The sequence below is a fragment of the Macrotis lagotis genome, chromosome 1 (genome assembly GCF_037893015.1).
Source record: "Macrotis lagotis isolate mMagLag1 chromosome 1, bilby.v1.9.chrom.fasta, whole genome shotgun sequence".
Taxonomy (NCBI): domain Eukaryota; kingdom Metazoa; phylum Chordata; class Mammalia; order Peramelemorphia; family Peramelidae; genus Macrotis; species Macrotis lagotis.
The window spans coordinates 797,688,631-797,707,510 of NC_133658.1; positions in this window are offsets into that span (position 1 = coordinate 797,688,631).

An 18,880-nucleotide genomic window follows, 5' to 3' on the forward strand; every position below is an offset into this window, starting at 1 on the left:
TAGTATTTTATTTAATCATTTTCTGTCTTGCTCTATGATTGTTTCCCCGATTTGAGTTTGGTTTCCTCAACCTGGATATGAACTTTGTAAAGGCTGAAGTTGGAGGCCCTCTTCCTTCAGAGTAGAGAATTCTTAGCATTGAGCCAGGCACTCAGAAGGTAACTCAGGACAGATTTGTTGGTTTTTGAAGTATAGCTGGATCCCTAGACTTAAGGTCAGGAGACTGGAGTTCTTGTCTGGTCTCTATCCTGTGACCCTGGAAAGTTACTTCCCCTTCTCTATATCTTGGTTTCCTCTTCTGTGCATTAGGGATGGCAAAACCTATACTACAGGTATGTTGTGTACATTCCATAAGAAAATAAAGGGGAAGGCATTTTGTAAAATGGAAAACCATGTATAGGGGAGGAGGGGAGGAGGGGAGGAGGTTATGATTAAGTAAGGTAAGACTAAGGATCAGAGAAAGGGACAAATACGTACTTGTATGCTAATCAGTGGCTTTATTTCCCCTTTCTCTTGTTGCTTTCTGTTTTCAGGCTTCAGTAACATAGATTTATCTTTTTCCCCTCCCCTCTAAGTCATTTCATGGAAGGATCCCAGTGAGTGGAAAAGTATCTCAGGGACTAGAGTTAAAGGCTTAAGGGATTCTTGCAACACCAGGATCAGGAAGAGGGATCAGAGAGGTTGGTATCCATTTCTTTGCCTCAAGAAAAAATGGTATCTAATGCTGGTGATGATGATATTGAAGATGATGATGATTATGATGATGATGATGATGGTCATGATAAGGAGACTGATGCTGGTGGTGACTAGTGATGAGGGAAAGTTTCCAGTCTTGTCTTCTATTGAGAGAAGGAGAATATTACCACTCCCTCTGTTCCAAATTCTTGTTTTCTTGTCTGAACTGCCCAAGATTTGGAAAGAACATCCCCAGAGGTTACAACACTATTAACTTTGAAAATCTCTCTAAATATTTCTCTTAATGATTAACAAATTCCAAAGAGAACTGAATCAAATTTATAAAAAAAAATCAAGCCATTCCCCAGTTGACAAATGGTCAAAGGATTTACAAAGGCAATTTTCAGATAAGGAAATCAAAACTATCTATAGTTATATGAAAAACTGCTCTAAATCATTTCTGATTAGAGAAATGCAAATTAAAACAGCTCTGTGGTACCACCTCACACCTCTCAGATTGGTCAATATGACCAGAAAAGATAATGATGAATGTGGGAAATCTGGGACACTAATGCATTGTTGGTGGAGCTGTGAACTTTTCTGGAGAGCAATTTAGAATTATGCCCAAAGGTCAATAAAACATGTGCATTGCATTTGATCCAACAATACCACTACTAGATTTGTATCCTGAAGAGATCATGAAAAAGGGTTAAAAACCCCACATGTACAAAAGTATTCATAGCAGCTCTGTTTGTAGTGGCAAAGAATTGAAAATTGAGGGATGCACATCAATTGGGGAATGATTGAACAAATTGTAGTATATGTATGTGATAAAACACTATTGCTCTATTAGAAATCAGGAGGGATGGGATTTCAGAGGAGTATGGAAAGACTTTCATGAATTGATGCTGAGTGAGATGAGCGGAGCCAGAAGAACACTGTACATCTTAACAACATGGGGTGGTGATCAACCTTGATGGACATGCTTACTCTATCAGTGCAATGATCAAGGACAATTTTAGAGGATCCATGATAGAGAATACCATCTATATCCAGAGAAGGAATTATAGATCAAAGATTTTTATCTTCAATTTTTAAAAAGTTATCTTATGTATTACATAATTTTGCTATCTGTAATATTTTCTTCCTTAAGGATATGTTTTTTTCTCTCAACACATTCAATTTTGATCTATGCATATTATGGAAGCAAATATAAAGATTATTTCATATTGATTTCTGTGGGGAGAGGGAGTTGGGAAGGAGGGGGAATTGTAAAATTCAAAACTTTGCAAAAAAAAGATTGGTACAAACTGCTATTGAATATAATTGGAAAACAAATAAAGTGGGAGAATAGGAACATTTCCCTATTGTTTCCTATTGCCACTTCCAGGTTCAACCCCTAACTTCATCACTCAGTAGCCTTTTCTTCTTTGAGGTTCACATAGTACATCCATCCATCCATATTTCCCTTCTAATCAAAATCTTGGTGACTGTGGTTCACAGACATTCAGGTCACTCCCCTTCCTTTCTCAGTGAGTTCAGTAACTGATTCACAATCTTTTTCTTGAACTAATTCTTCTCCTCATGTTAGGGACTTGAATATAAATATATATATATATATATATATATATGTATATATGTATATATTGATTTTGATATTGATATTGATATTCCCTCTAACATCATAAATTCCTCAATTTACTCATCTCTTATAAGCTATTCCTTTACTCCAACTCAGCCACACTCAAAGATGGTCATACCCTTAATCTTGCCATCACCCACAAATGTGCCACTTCCAGGTTTAAGAACTCTAAAATTTGATTATAATCTATTGTCTTTCCATCTCTCCTTTTGCCTTCCAAAACCAAACCTTTTTTCTTTGTCTATACCACAGCCTCCAGTCCCTTAATCCTTCACTTTTCTCCCAGGCTATCCTTCCTGTTCTAGTTAAATGCTCCTTCTTTCCCTGCCTTGACCCCTTGATGAACCAGTTTAATTCTCTACTATCTTCTCTTGAGACTCTTCCCCAAGCCCTATCAAGTCTCAGTCTTGGATTACTCCCACCAATTGTGGCCTTTGCTCCTATTCATGTGCTGCTGAAAAAAAAGTAGAAAAAAAATCTTTCAATCATTTTAACTGAATCCACTACAAATTTATCTTATACAACTTAACTGGATACTTACTGAGGCTAGACAATTCCACTATAACTCCTTATCAACTAATTCACAAAGGTTCTTCCAAAGGTTTTCATTTATCCTTAAGCCTTCTGTGACTTCTCTGCTCCCCACCTTCACAGTTTCACAACCTAACCTTATTTTTTTTAGGTTTTTGCAAGGCAAACGGGGTTAAGTGGCTTACCCAAGGCCACACAGGCAATTATTAAGTGTCTGAGACCGGATTTGAACCCAGGTACTCCTGACTCCAGGGCTGGTGCTTTATCCACTATGCCACCTATCTGCCCCCTAAACTTAATTTTTACTGAAAAAAAATTCGCTTGCTGCAAGTTCCTTCTTCTCTCCTCCTTCATATCTTACATCTCAGATGTTTTCTACCACCATTTGTTCCTTGACCCCTGTCTCACATTATGGCCCTTCTCCTGGTCAAGACAAAGCTCTCTACATGCACAAATGATCCCAGTCCATCCTAAGCAATTGCCTCCTCCATCAGTCCCACTCTCTCATTTATTTTCAATAATGCCCTATCTATTGGCTACTTCTCTACCACTTACAAATGTATGCACATCTAACCTGTCCTCCAAAAATCCTCACTTGATCTTTACATCTCCACTAACCTTTGTCCATATCTCACCTACCTTTTGTAGCTAAAATGTTGAAAAAAGATCTTTGCCGATAGATGACTCTACTTTTCCTTTCACTCTTTTATTAAATTTTGGAAATATCTGGTTTCCTCATTATTCAAATGAAATTATTCTCTCCAAAGATGTCAATGATGCCTTAGTTGTGAAATTCAATGACTATTTCTCAATTCACATCCTTCTTGACCTTTCCTCAGTCTTTGATACTATTGACCATTCTCTCCTCCTTGATATTCTCTTTCTCTAGGTTTTTGGGACACCACTTTCTCCTAGTTCTCCTCCTACTTAACTGACAACTTCTTATCTACCTCCTTTGCTGGATCCTTTTCCGGTTCTCATTCTCTAAGCATGGGTGTCCCATGGAGCTCTGTCCTGGACCTTCTTCTTTTCTCCCTCTATACCATTTTGCTTTGTGATCTTATCAGTTCTTATGATCAGTTATCATCTCCATGCTGCTGTTTATGAAATCTACTTAACTAGCCCTAACCTCTTGGTTGACTTCCATTCTCATATGTCCTGCTTATCATATTTCCCTGAAAATAAGACAGGGGGTCTTATATTAATTTTTGTTCCAAAAGATATGTACAAAAATACATCATTTTCAGGGGATGTCTTTTATTTCACATACAACAATTTACATTTATGTACAAAAATCTACATTTATTCAAATATAATCATTTCATCTTCTTCTGGAACATCATAACTCTCCAAACCCCGAATTCTGGTCTGAATTTCTTGCCATACCACTTCCTGTATAACCATTGGCTCCAATTGCTCATGTCCTGCCATAGAGTTCTCCTTAAATGAACACCTCTTGTCCATGTAACCTTTTAGTAATACATTGGCCACACAGATGTCTGCGATTTTTATGCCATAAATTTTTCACCCAAAGCACAACTTCTTGCAGACTCAGCTTCAGAAAGTTTCCATGATGATTTCTCTCCCTTCTATTCCATTCTCTCTATTCACTCTCCAGTCTGATTTCCATGCAGAAATAGTCTGAATGGCTTGTTAATGGCAATTAATGGCAAGAATCTGGAGCTAGGCAGTCATATTCCTGCAGGAATTATTATTTGATCTATTCTTCTCTCTGAAAGGAAGCTCTTCATGTCTTTAGCATGGTGGGTGTTGGCTGAATCCCAGACTAGCGGACCTCTTTGGCTATATTGCAAAGGGAGCATTAAATCAACCCACTTCCTTATAACTGTGTGCACCTGACTTTTTCAGTTCCAAGAACATAAATGACTGAAACATATTCAATCTTATGTTTCTTGACCTTAGTGATGATTAGAGATGGGACTTTCTCTCCATCACTCAAGTGTGCACATTATTCATATGTTGTGTCTTTACTCTGATTAGTCATTTGGCAATAAGTTTCAAGTTCATATGTTTCTATAGGTTTTTACCTCTTGACCAAAGGCACCCACTTGGGTATTTACAAATAATTGTAACTTATATTATCATTTATTTTAAGTGTTAATGTCAATAATATTATTTATTTATATATATATCTAATTATATATTAATATTATCATTTTATAATTCAATATGTACATCGGTATGTCATTATGTAATGGATATACTAAATACATGTATCTAGTTCTTAACTGGAGTTTATTTGGGGGTTGGGTTTATATTACAGGCATCCTGAAAAAATCATTCTAGGGCTTATTTTGGGGAAAATATAGCATTAGACAGCTGAACTGGGATATCCCTTAGACATCTTAAACTAAACATTTCCCAAACTGAATCGAAACTCTCCTAATTTCCAAACTTCCCAGTCCTTCAGGCTTAAAAACTGTGTCATCTCAATTCTTCACTCCTCATTTCCATGTCCAATCTTTTATCAATTCCTTTCAATATCATCTTCAAAACATCTCTCAAGTGTTCCCTTTGGGAGAAATGATTAATTAATAACTAATAGTTAATATAGAGGAAAAATAGGATTTATCCTTTTCTGAAACATTCTGTCCTGAAAGAGACATCTGAAAGACATTGCTGATAATGAGATTGGATCAACTTTCTCTTCAATTTAGTGCAGACCCCACCCAAGTAGGGAAGTCCTGTGTTCTATTAAGTTTAGATGGGGATAATTTCTTTGATTAGATTGCCCTAGACTGAGGTTAGTTTGGAAGTAAATGAAATGATCAGTCAGTCTCCTCCAGTCCCTCATTAGAATAGGTCCATTGCTGCTCCCTGGGGTCGGAGGGGTGGCCTGCCAGAGGGGTGGCCTTCCAGAGAAAAGGAACTTCAGCCTTCCAGAGACAGCCCCAGAGTGCTGCGAGCCATGGCTCACAGCAGCAGGTGCAGGTTCCTGACCTACACTCAGGGAGCACAAGGCACAACATGGGGGATCAGTGGGGGACCTCTACCAGAGTGAGCACATGAAGCCCAGCCCTCAGGGCACTTAGAGAGCAGTATAGCCACAGCAGCCCAGATCCAGGAACCCGAAGCAGAAATCAGTAAGCAGGAGCCCCTAGGGCATGAGTGCTGAGCCTAGGACAGGGAGTGAAGAGAGACTGCAGAGCTCTGTCCTCTGTCCCTGGAACAGGACTCTGGGGTTCTGACCACATTCAGATCCTGATTGCAGTCTAGGCCCCCCATAGAACAGCAGGGCCCCCCACCCACCTCAGCCCTGTGGCAGAGGGGGGCACTTATGGTCATTCACAGATCAGGAGGGAAGACAGAGCCTCACACATGGAGATCCTTGTAGGGAGGTGTCCCAATAATACTCAAAATCTCAGGAAGCACCCCCAAGCCAGGCTCAGGTTGGGGAAATGAGTAAGCAGAGAAAAAAGAGGAACACCATTGAGAAATACTTTGCCTGTAATCCCAAGAAGGATCAAAACACTCAATCTGAAGATGAGGAAGCACAAACTCCTGCATCTAAAGACTCCAAGAAAAACAGAAATTGGGCTCAGGGCTATGAAAGAGCTAAAAAATGACTTTGAAAATCAAGTGAGAGAGATAGAAGAAAAATTGGGAAAAGAAATGAGAGAGATGCAGAAAAACATGAAAAAGAAGTCAACAGCTTAGTCAAGGATATCCAAAAAAATGCTGAAGAAAATAGCATGTTAAAAACCAGCATAGGGAGGCGGCTAGGTGGTATAGTGGATAAAGCACCAGCCTTGGAGTTAGGAGTACCTGGATTCAAATCCAATCTCAGACACTTAATAATTACCTAGTTGTGTGGCCTTGGGCAAGCCACTTAACCCCATTTGCCTTGCAAAAAAAAAATCTAAAAACCCCAGCATAGGTCAAATGGATAAAACAGTTCAAAAAGTTATTGAGGAGAAGAATGCTTTAAAAAGCAGAATTGGCCAGATGGAAAAAGAGATAAGAAAGCTTTCTGAGGAATCGAATCCTTCAGACAAAGAGAGGAACTGAGGGAGGTTGCTGATTCTATGAGAAATCAGGATACAATACTTTAAAACCAAAAGAATGATAAATTAGGAGAAAACATGAAACATCTAATTGAAAAAACAACTGATATGGAAAACAGATTTAGGAAAGATAATTTTAAAATTATTGGAATACCTGAAAGTCATGATCAGGAAAAGAACCTTGACATCATTTTCAAAGAATTACTACAGGAAAATTGCCCTTATATTCTAGAAGCACAGGGCAAAATAGAAATGGAGAGAATTCACCTATCTCCCTTGAGAAAGAGATCAAAAAAAAAACCAACCCCCAGGAATATTATAGCCAAGTTCTAGAACTCACAAGTCAAAGAGAAAATATTACAAGCAGACAGAAGGACACAATTCAGATATTGTGGAGCTGCAGTCAGGATCACACAGAACTTAGCAGCAACTACATTAAAAGCTCATAGGGCTTGGAATACAATATTCAGGAAGGCAAAAGAGCTTAGAATGCAACTGAGAATCAACTACCCAGCAAAAATGAATGTCCTCTTCCAGGGAAAAAGATGGACTTTCAATGAACCAGAATTTCAAATGTTCCTGTTGGAATGGCCAGAGCTGAACAGAAGGTTTGATTTTCAAATACAGGACTCAGGTGAAGCATAGAGAGTGAAGAAAGGGAAAATATGAAGGACTCAATGATGATGAACTGCATGTATTCCTGTATAGAAAAATGATACTGATAATACTCATATGAACCTTCTCATTTAATAGAGCAGGTAGAAGGAGCTTTTATAGATGAAGCACAGAAGAAAGCTGAATTTGAAAATATAATGTGGTGTAAAAATGGAGTCAATAGATTAAAGGAAAATGTAATGGGAGAAAGAAAAGGGAGAGGAGGAATAGGCTAAGATATTTCATGTAATAAGATTTTTCTTTATTACAATGAGCTATTGCAATGATATGGAAGGGGGAAGGCAAGGGGGAATGAGGGAATCTTTGCTCTTATCAGAGCTGGCTAGGAGAGGAAACAGCATATATACTCAATGGGATATAGACATCTGGAGTAAGAAGGAAAGAAGGGGGACAGGGGGAAGGGGTGGGGATGTGAGTGAAAGAGAAGAGGATGGACCATGGGGGAAGAGTGGTCAGATATAACCCATTTTCTTTTTTACCTCTTGCAAGGGGCTGGAATTGGATGGCCTGTCCGGGACCATAGGGCTGGGTAGATACTGGGCCTAAGGGGTGGTATGTGGGCTCAGGGACTCTTAGTCCCAGGGCTGGGCCTGCCTGCTGTGCCACTCAACTACCCTACAGCAGAGACAGAGTGAAAGGAGAGAGAAAATATAGTACATGGTAGTGGAGAAGTATGAATGGAGGGAGTTGCGATCAGCAATGGCAACGGTGGAAAAATATGGAAGTAACTTTTGTGATGGACTTATCATAAAGAATGGGATCCATCCACGACAGAGTTATTGGTGTTGGAACACAGATTGAAGCACATTTATTATTATTATTATTTTTTGGGGGGGGTGTAGGGCAAATGGGGCTGGATGGCCTGCCTGGGGCCACATAGCTGCGTGATTGTTGGGTGTTTGAGGCCAGATTTGGACCCAGGTGCTCCTGGCTTCAGGGCCAGTGCTCTGTCCACTGAGCAACCTGGCCATACCTACAATTATTACTATTATTTTTTTTATTTTAATTTTAATTTTTTCTCTCCCCTTTACTTTATTGCTCATGCAGGTCTATAATTTTTTGGGGGTATTATGTTTACTCTTAAACAAGAATATTTTATTAATGCATAAAAATTATTTGCACAAAATAAGAATAAATGAATTAATTAATTTTAAAAAAAGAATAGGTCCATTGCTCATAATATTCAATCACTTTTATTACTGTTAACCAGAGTGGATTTCCTCAGGAACATCCATTCTTCAAAGGGCATAGAAACATTGAGTAGTTTTCAATAAGTGTTGTCGCTTTCAAGAGTGTCACTAGTCACTTTATTAAATGATAGCATTATTAATAAAATGATTAATAATCTGGAGATTATTTCTCCTGAACTTTTTATATATCAGATCTTATCAGACCTTCTCTCCTCTGACATTGGCACCAATCAAATGTAGACTCTCGGGGCGGCTAGGTGGCATAGTGGATAAAGCACTGGCCCTGGAGTCAGGAGTATCTGGGTTCAAATCCGGTCTCAGATACTTAATAATTACCTAGCTGTGTGGCCTTGGGCAAGCCACTTAACCCTGTTTGCCTTGCAAAAAAAATGTAAAAAAAAATGTAGACTCTCATCACATCATACCTGAAATATTGCAGTAGTCTTTAAATGAGTCAGCCTTCCTAAAGTCTCTCCCCATTCTAATCCATTCTTCATTCAGTTGTCAAAGTATTTTTCTAAAATTTAGGCCCAGCCATGTCACTATTTCCCAATTCAATGAATTCAAGTGGCTCCCCTATCACATCTAAGATCAAATATAAAATTCTTTATTTGGTATTCCAAGCCATTTATAATTTGTCCTAGTCTTCTCATAATTTATACCCTCACCCCTCCCACCCCAGACCTAGACACACTAATATCCTTGTTTCTCAAAAAAAGACACTCCATGTCTTAACTACAGATATTTTCCCTGGCTGTTCCCCCGACCTGAAATTCTCTCCCAGCTCATCTCTCCTCCTAGTTTCCTTGGGCTCTTAGCTAACATCCCATCTTCTCCAGGTTAATTCTAGAGATTTTTCTCTGTTGATTATCTCCTATTTATCTTGAATATATCTTATTTGCCCCTAGTTGTTTGCATGTTATCTCTTCCAATAGAATAGGTACTCCTGGGGCAGCTAGGTGGCACAGTTGATAGAGCACCAGCCCTGGAGTCAGGAGTATCTGAGTTCAAATCTGACCTCAGACACTTAATAATTACCTAGCTGTGGCCTTGGGCAAGTCACTTAACCCCATTGCCTTGCAAAAAAACCTAAAAAAAATAGAATCAGTACCCCTTGAGGGCAGGAATTGTCTTACTTTTTCCGTATGTCCAGTGCTTAGTTAGCAAGTTTGCCTTTATTAAGCTATCAGAGAAAATTAATGGTTGTCATCCTTTGTTCCTAAAGGGGACTAAACTGATTCTCAGATGAAGAAATCAAAGCTATCTATAGTCATATGAAAAATTGTTCTAAATCATTATTGGTTAGAGAAATACAAATTAAAATATCTCTAAAATACCACTTTACCTCTCAGACTCATCAATGTGACTAGAAAGAAAAATGATCAATATTGGAGGGGATGCCTGAAAACTGGTACACTAAAAATAAGTTGCTGGAGATGTGAACTGATCCAAACTTTCTGAAGAGCAATTTGGAATTATACCCAAGGGCAATAAAGCTGTCCATACCTTTTGATTCAGTAATACCATTACTGAGTCTATATCCTATAGAGATCATGAAAAAGGGTAAAAACCCCACATGTACAAAAATATTCATAGCTGCTCTTTTTGTAGTAGCAAAGAATTAGAGATTGAGGGGATGACCATCAATTGGGAAATGACTGAACAAATTGTGGTTTATGTATGTGATAGAACACTCTTATTCGATAAGAAATTATAAGGAATGGATCATGCATTGATGCTGAGTGAAATGAGCAGAATAAGAAGAGCCATTTTATATATATATATATATATATATATATATATATATATGTACATATATATATATATATATATATATATATATATATATATACTAACAGCATGATAATGATTGACTATGATGGACTTGATCATTTTAGGAGTACAATATTCAAAGAGAATTTTTTTTGAAAGGCAATAGGGTTAGGTGACATGCCCAAGGTCACACAGTTAGGTAACTATTTCAGTGTCTGAGATCACATTTGAACTCAGGTCCTTCTGACTCCAGGGCCAGTGCTCTATCCATTGAGCCACCTAGCTGGCCCTCGAAGAGAATTTTAAAAGACTTTTGGTGGAAAATAGCATCCATTATCCAAAGAATGAATTGTTTAGTTTAAATGAAGAAAGCTTATTATCTTCAATTTTTAAAAGTTGTCTTATGTATTGTCTTTTTTTCTTTCTAATATTTTCTTCCATTTTGATTTGATTCTTCTCTTACAACATGATCAATATTGACCTATTGTTAGGGAACTTATAAATGTAGGGCCTACATCAGATTGCTTTCTATCAGGGGGAGGAGGGCAGGGGGAAGAGAGAAAAATGTAAAACTCAAAACCTTGCAAAAAAAAAAAAGATTGTTTAAAAACTATCATTGCATGTAGTTGAGAAAACAATTTTTTTTTTAAAGAGGACTTAAATGATATCACTATGTCAGGGTAAGGTACAGAGAGTTCGACTGTGGCTGATCAGATCAGTATGCTCTACCACAGGTCAGGGATAAATAGCCCATATGAGCATATAGAGTGGAGGTGTCTCTAAATTTATGCATGTCATGTTTCTTTTCATTCCCTGTAACTTAACAAATGTTCAGTGACAGACTGATGGTGTTAGTGATGATGTTAATAATGTTAGTGACCAGGGGCAGCTAGGTGGCACAGTGGATAAAGCACCGGCCCTGGAGTCAGGAGTACCTGGGTTCAAATCTGGTCTCAGATACTTAATAATTACCTAGCTGTGTGGCCTTGGGCAAGGCACTTAACCCCATTTACCTTGCAAAAACATAAAAAAAAAAGAAAAAATGTTAATGACCATGGTAATGTTGATGGTGATAAGAAGGATGGTGATTCCGATTATCATGATGAGAATGGAAATGATGATAGAGATAGCAATAGTGATGATCACCATCACTAGAGATAGTGGTGGTGATGATGGGGATGGTAGTTATGACCTTAATGATTGCTGATGGCTATCATGTACTTTGGAAAGTTCTGTGGTAAACCACTATCTCATGGGTGATTTTGGGGCCAAAATACTCTCTTGGGGCCAAACTTGTTGCAACATTTAGTCCTACTCAAGGATTCTCTGGTATCATGAAGGAATTGAGATTTGTCTTTTCTCTGTCATCACCACCATCTATGTCTCCCTGTTCTTAGAGGCTCCATAACAAGCACTCCAGTTTCATTTAATCACTTAATATTATATCAACTTTACAAAATGTTATTTACTTCAAAGACACAGCAAAAACAAAGGGACAAACATTACTCTGAACATCTCAGCAGCATAACCTCTTTACAATATCATTTTGGCCATTGGGAAGTGGGGGGGGGGGGGGGCGATGTCTCAGAGTTTAACTCAGTTCTTCCATAGCATTAGTCCCACAAAGTTCAAGTCCAAAGTTAACAGTACCAGCTTCTTCTGTTGGGCCTTTGCCCCTGGATCTACAATCATTAGCTGTTGATCAGATTTCAACATCAGATTTAGATTTCTTGGACTCTTGTATCTCCATGGCCTGTACTCTTCATCTGGATTAGAGATTTCCTTTCCTGTAGAGTAGAAAAGAATAAATGAGAAGATCCAGGACCCTAGATTGAAGCCTAGTTTTGGGGCCACATTTCCCAATGGGGAAGAAGAGAGGAGGTTCTCTCCTTCCCTGATATTGTGAGTGTAGGAATACCCCAAGATAGCAAATGTCTCTAGCAGAGAAGGAAAGGAAGAGAATAAGCATTTATATAATGCCTATTATATGCTAAGCACATTTTACAAATATCTCATTTGATCCTCATATCAACTTTGTGAGATAAGATGCTATTATTATCCCCATTTTACAGTTGAGGAAACTGAGGCAAACAGATTAAATGACTTGCCCAAGGTTACAAAGCTAATAAGGTCCTGATAATAATAATAATAAGATAAACTAATAAGAGGTTGTATTTGAACTCAGGTCTTTACTAAAAAACAAAACTGCTTCTAGTCACATATATATTCTCTCATGCTCCAACACTCCAGTCTCCCAGAAATAGGTTCCCAGTATCTTCTAAATAGTTGAACACCATCTTAGGTGGTCAAAGCATGTGCCTCACCCCACCCCCACCCCCAATACATTAGAAAAAGCACTGGATTTATAGTCAGAAAACTGGCTCAAGTCACACATTTCCAGTTTATTGGCTGTTGTGATCTTGTGGTTTTTTGGTGAATATTGAAGTCTAATTGTTCTGATTGTTTGAGGAAATGGATTCTGGTTTTGTCCCACAAGTGAAATATTTGCATCTCCCCTGCTTTCTCTCAGTTGGGGAGGAAACATTACAAAGCCAGGGATGAGAAAGAAATGTGAACAGTTCACCCACAGTCTGCCGTATGTTAAGAAAGTTTCCCAATTGGTTGAGAGGAGCCTCATATTAGAGAAAGAATCAATGAGCTTGGCTGTATAACCAAGAGGGAGAATCCCAAAATAACAAGCAAGGGTATATTTTGGACTCGGGAGAGAATATTCTCATCAGGGGCCAGGAGGGAGTCAGATGCTCAAAAGCTAGAAGAGAATCAGATTGGGCTAGACTAAACCCAGAAAATTGCAGCACAATAGAATGTTCTTATAGTTTCCCCATAAGTTAAGCAATCTACATAGTTGGAATAGTTGCACAAGATATTCAACAAACCTATATAATATGTATCATCTACCCTACCATCTGCACCATTTGGATGGGAGCCCTGATTTCATATTCTCACCGTGGTTTCAAGATTAATTCCTTACAGTGTTTATCATTATACTCAATTGACCTTCTCCTAGTGTGATACCTTGAAGTATCTGGACACAAAAGCAGAAGGACAAAAAATAAGGGGATTATAGAAAAGATTCTGTCCCAGAACCCAGAGAACCAAGCAACATTAGGGGTTTGGGCAGACAGGGACCAGGAAATTTGAGAAATTAATAAAAGAAAGCCTTGGGGCAGAAAACAAAGCTCTTTGGCACTGGCCAAAAGGGAAGAGCTGGTGACTTGGAAGGCCTTGGGGGTGAATGAATTCTGAGATCCAGGACAACTTCTTCCAGTTTCTTCAGTCATGTTCTATAGAAAACTACTCACTCTTTAATAATAATAATAATATTTATCTTCCTTTCTGAAGAAAACTCTCTCCTACTCAAAGAGCATCTCTTGTAATTAAAAGTAAATAAGAAAGAGAGAGAATAAAAGCAGCTCAGCAAAATTAATCAACATATTAACTTAATGTGAAAGCAGAGGATTCCATTTTTCTCTCATCTCTGTAAAGAAGAGAGGGAGATGTGTTCTCTCATTTCCCTCTGAGACCAAGCTTGGTCACTGTAATTACACAACTTTCAGCTTGTGAGTGTTTGTTCTTTTCATTTACACTGTTGTAGTCATAGGGTATATTGTTTTCCTGGTTCTGTGAACATCATTTGACACAAGTTTTCCGGTGTTTCTCTGAATTCTTCATAATCATCATTTTCTCCCTTACAATATAATAATAATCCATTGTATGCCTGTTTGACAGCTTGTTCAGTCATTTTCCTATTGATGGGCATCTGTCATTGCTTCAGGTTCTTTGCTATCATAACACTGTATCAGGTATACAATAATCTACTTTTTCTATAAAACAGATGAGCCCACTCTAGGAGTGTGATCCTGTGAGTAGACCACCCATTTATTTTTTTTAAATTATATTTCTTTTATTTTTGTACAAATGATTTTTTTTATGCATTGCTAAAATATTCTTGTTTAAGAGTAAACATAATACCCCTCCTCCTCCAAAAATATAGACCCTCATGAACAATAGAGTAAAGGAAAGAAGAAAAAAAATTAAAATTAAAATTACAAAATAATAATAATAGGGGCAACTAGGTGGCACAGTGGATGGAGCACCAGCCCTGGAGTCAGGAGCACCCAAGCTCAAATCTGGCCCCAGACACCCAACAATCACCCAGCTGTGTGACCCTGGGCAAGCCACCCCAACCCCTTTGCCCTGCAAAAACCAAAAAAAAAAAAAACCCAACCCAAAATAAAATTAATAATAATAGGGGTGGCCAGGTGGAGCAGTGAACAGAGCACCGGCCCTGGAGTCAGGAGCACCTGGGTTCAAATCCTGCCTCAGACACCCAACAATCACCCAGCTGTGCAGCCCTGGGCAAGCCACCCAACCTCATTTGCTTTGCAAACTCCACCTCCCCCCAAAATAATAATATTAATAATGATGATGATGCTTCAGTCTGTGTTCCAACACCACCAGCTCTGTCATGGGTGGATCACATTCTTTATGATAAGTCCATCACAAAAGCTACTTCCATATTTTTCTACTGTTGTTATTGCTGATTGCAACTCCCTCCATTCATACTTCCTCACTATCATATTTTCTCTCTCCTTTCACTCTGTCCCTCCTCTTAAATATGCTGTAGGGTAGCAGAGTGGTGCAGCAGACTGATTACCTGCCCTGGGGCCAAGAGACCCCAAGCCCACATGCCACTCCTAAGGCCCAGCAATCACCTGGCCCAGACAGGCCATCCAATCCCAGCCCCTTGCAAGAAGTAAAAAAGAAAATGTGTTATTTCTGACCACTCTCCCCCATGGTCCACCTTCTCCTCGATCATCCATATCTCCCCCCCATTCCCCCTGTCCCCCTTCTCTCCTTTTTTACTCTAGTTATCTATACCCCATTGAGTATATATATATGTGCTGTCTCCTCTGTGAGTTGCCTCTGATGAGAGCTAAGGTTCCCTCATTCCCCCTTGTTTTCTCCCCTTGCATATCATTGCAATAGCTCATTGTAATAAAAAACTTATTATATGAAATATCTTAGCCTATTCTACCTCTCCTTTCTCTTACTCCCATTGCATTTCCTTTTTAGCCATTGACTCCATTTTTATAATATATTATATCCTCAAATTCAACTCTCTCCTGTCCTTCAACTATAAAAGCTCCTTCTACCTGCTCTATTAATGAGAAGTTTCTTATGACTGTTATCAGTATCATTTTTCTATGCAGCAATGCATGTAGTTCATCATCATTAAGTCCCTCATATTTTACCCTTCTCCACTCTCTATGCTTCACCTGAGTCCTGTATTTGAAGATAAAAACTTTCTGTTCAGCTCTAGCCATTTGAAATTCCCCTGGTTCATTGAAAATTTGTCTTTTTCCCTGGATAAGGACGTTCAGTTTTGCTGGGTAGTTGATTCTCAATTGCATTCCAAGCTCTTTTGCCTTCTGGAAAATTATATTCCAAGCCCTATGAGCCTTTGTTGTAGTTGTTGCTAAGACCTGTGTGATCCTGACTGCAGCTCCATGATACTTGAATTGTGTCTTTCTGGCTGCTTGTAATATGTTCTCTTTGACTTGAGAGTTCTGGAACTTGGCTATAATATTCCTGGAAGTTATTTTTTTTTTTTGGATCTCTTTCCAGGGGAGATTGGTGGATTTTGCCCTCTGCTTCTAGGATATCTGGGCAATTTTCCTGTAGCAATTCTTTAAAAATGATGTCAAGGCTCTTTTCCTGATCATGACTTTCAGGTATGCCAATATTTTTTTTTCAAGGCAATGAGGTTAGGTGGTTTGCCCAAGGCCACACAGCTAGGTAATTATTAAGTGTCTAAGGCTGGATTTGAACTCAGGTACTCCTGACTGGTACTCTATCTACTGCACCACCTAACTGCTCCTCCCAATAATTTTTTAAATTATCTTTCCTGAATCTGTTTTCCAGATCAGTTGTTTTTTCAATGAGATGTTTCACATTTTCTTCTTTTTTTAAGTTTTTTTCAAGGCTACAGAGTTAAGTGGCTTGCCCAAGGCCACACAGCTAAGTAATTATTAAGTATCTGAGGCCAGATTTGATCTCAAGTACTCCTGACTCCAGGACTGGTGCTCTACCCACTGTGCCACCCAGTTGCCCCTCACATTTTCTTCTAATTTTTCATTCTTTTGGTTTTGAAGTATTGTATCTTGACTTCTTGTAAAGCCAGCAGCTTCCTTTAGTTCCATTCTACATCTGAAGGATTTGTTTTCCTCAGAGAGCTTATCTCTTTTTCCATCTGGCCAGTTCTGCTTTTTAAAGCATTCTTCTCCTCAATAACTTTTTGAGCTCTTTTATCCATTTGACCTAAGCTGGTTTTTAATGTTATTTTAATGTTATTTAATGTTATTTTCTTCAGCATTTTTTTTGGACCTCCTTGACTAAACTTCTGATTTCTTTTTATGTTTTTCCTGCATCTCTCTCATTTCTTTTCTCAAATTTTCTTCTATCTCCCTTACTTAATTTTCAAAACCTTTTTGGAGCTCTTTCATAGCCTGATCCCAATTTTCATTTTTCTTGCAGTCTTTAGATGCAGGAGCTTGTACTTCCTCATCTTCAGATTGAATATTTTGATCCTTCTCGGAATCATAGACAATGTATTTCTCAATGGTGTTCCTCTTTTTTCCTCTGTTTACTCATTTCCCCAGCCTGCACCTGGTTTTGGGGTGCTTCCTGAGCTTTTGAGTATTATTGGGACACCCCCCCACACACGGATCTCAGTGTGTGAAGCTCTGTCTTCCCTCCTGGTCTGTGAATGACCACAAGCACACCCCTCTGCCATGGGACTGAGGTGGGGGGGGGGCTGCTGTTCTATGGGAGTCCTAGACTGTGATCAGGATCTGAATGTGGTCAGAGCCCCAGAGTCCTGTTCCAGGTACAGAGTACAGACCTCAGAAGTCTCTCTCCACTCCTCTACCTTGGGTATGCTGAGTACTCAAGGTTCATTTGCCTGGGGACTCCTGCTTACCAGCTCTGCCTGCTTCCATTTCCTGGATCTGGGCTGCTGCTGCCACCACTGTTTCTGACTGCCCTGAGGGTTGGGCTTCACCTGCTTGCTCTGGCAGAGGTCCCCTGCTGATCTTCCAAATTGTGCCCACTGTTCCCCTGGGGTGTAGGTCAAGAAACTGCCCCCACTGTCCAGTGGCTCCCAGCACCCTGGGGCTGCCTCCTGGAGGCTGAAGTTCCTTCACTCTGGCAGACCAGCTCTCTAACCCTGTGGAGCAGAGCCTTTTCACTGTTTTCCAGGTTACCTTGGGCTGGAGAATTGCCTCTCTGGATCCCTCTGTGGGTTCTGTCTCTTGAAAATTATATATCACATCTAGTTAGAGTCATTATTTTATGAGTTTTGAAATATTATAGAGAGAGAGCACCTAAGAGAGGCTCTTCTCCTGTTGCCATCTTGGCTCTGTCCTGACCACCCATTTCTTATTATGGACTTTTGAATGAATGAATGAATGAATCTTTGGTAAATCAAGGAAAGAGGAAATGGAAGGAAGGAGGGGTAAAAAAGGAAGTAGGAAAGGAAGAAAGAAAAAAGAAAGAAAGAAGAAGAGAAGGGAGGAAAAAAGGAGAGGAGCAGAAGGGACTGAGTGAGAAGAATTCAGAATCACAGAATCTTAGAGATGGAAGAGAAATGAAAGGTCATATAATCTAACCACACCTAAACTAGGCTTCCCTTTCCAGTATCCCTGACAAGCTGGCATTTAGACACTATTTTAAGACCCATATGATAGAGAATTTATTACCCTATGAAGTAACTGATTCCATGACCAAAGTAGTCTACTCTATACTGACCCTGTTGCATGTTGGGGTTGCATCAGTCTTTATTTGTGACTTTAGCACCTGGAAAATATTAGAAGCTTAATAAATGCTTGTTGATGACCAATATGGAAATATGTTTTGCATGATTGCATATGTATAACCTATATTAAATTGCTATAACAATTGCCTCAGGGAGGGGAGAGAAGAAGGAGGCAAGGAGAGAGAGAATTTGGAACTCAAAATAAAAAAAAGCTGAATGCTGAAAAATTGTTTTTATATAAAATTAGGAAAAAATTAAATTAGGAATAAATTAGGAAATAAAAATTAGGGAAAAATATATATTTAGTTTTTGCAAGGCAATGGGTGTTAAGTGGCTTGCCCAAGGCCACACAGTTAGGCAATTATTAAGTGTCTGAGACTAGATTTGAACTCAGGTACTTCTGACTCCAGGGTTGGTGCTCTATCCACTGCACCACCTAGCCGCCCCGAAAAAATATTTAAAAAAAATAAGACTGAGAAAATAAAAATTTAGAATGGAAAACATGATTTGTATATTTGACTACCAGGATTCA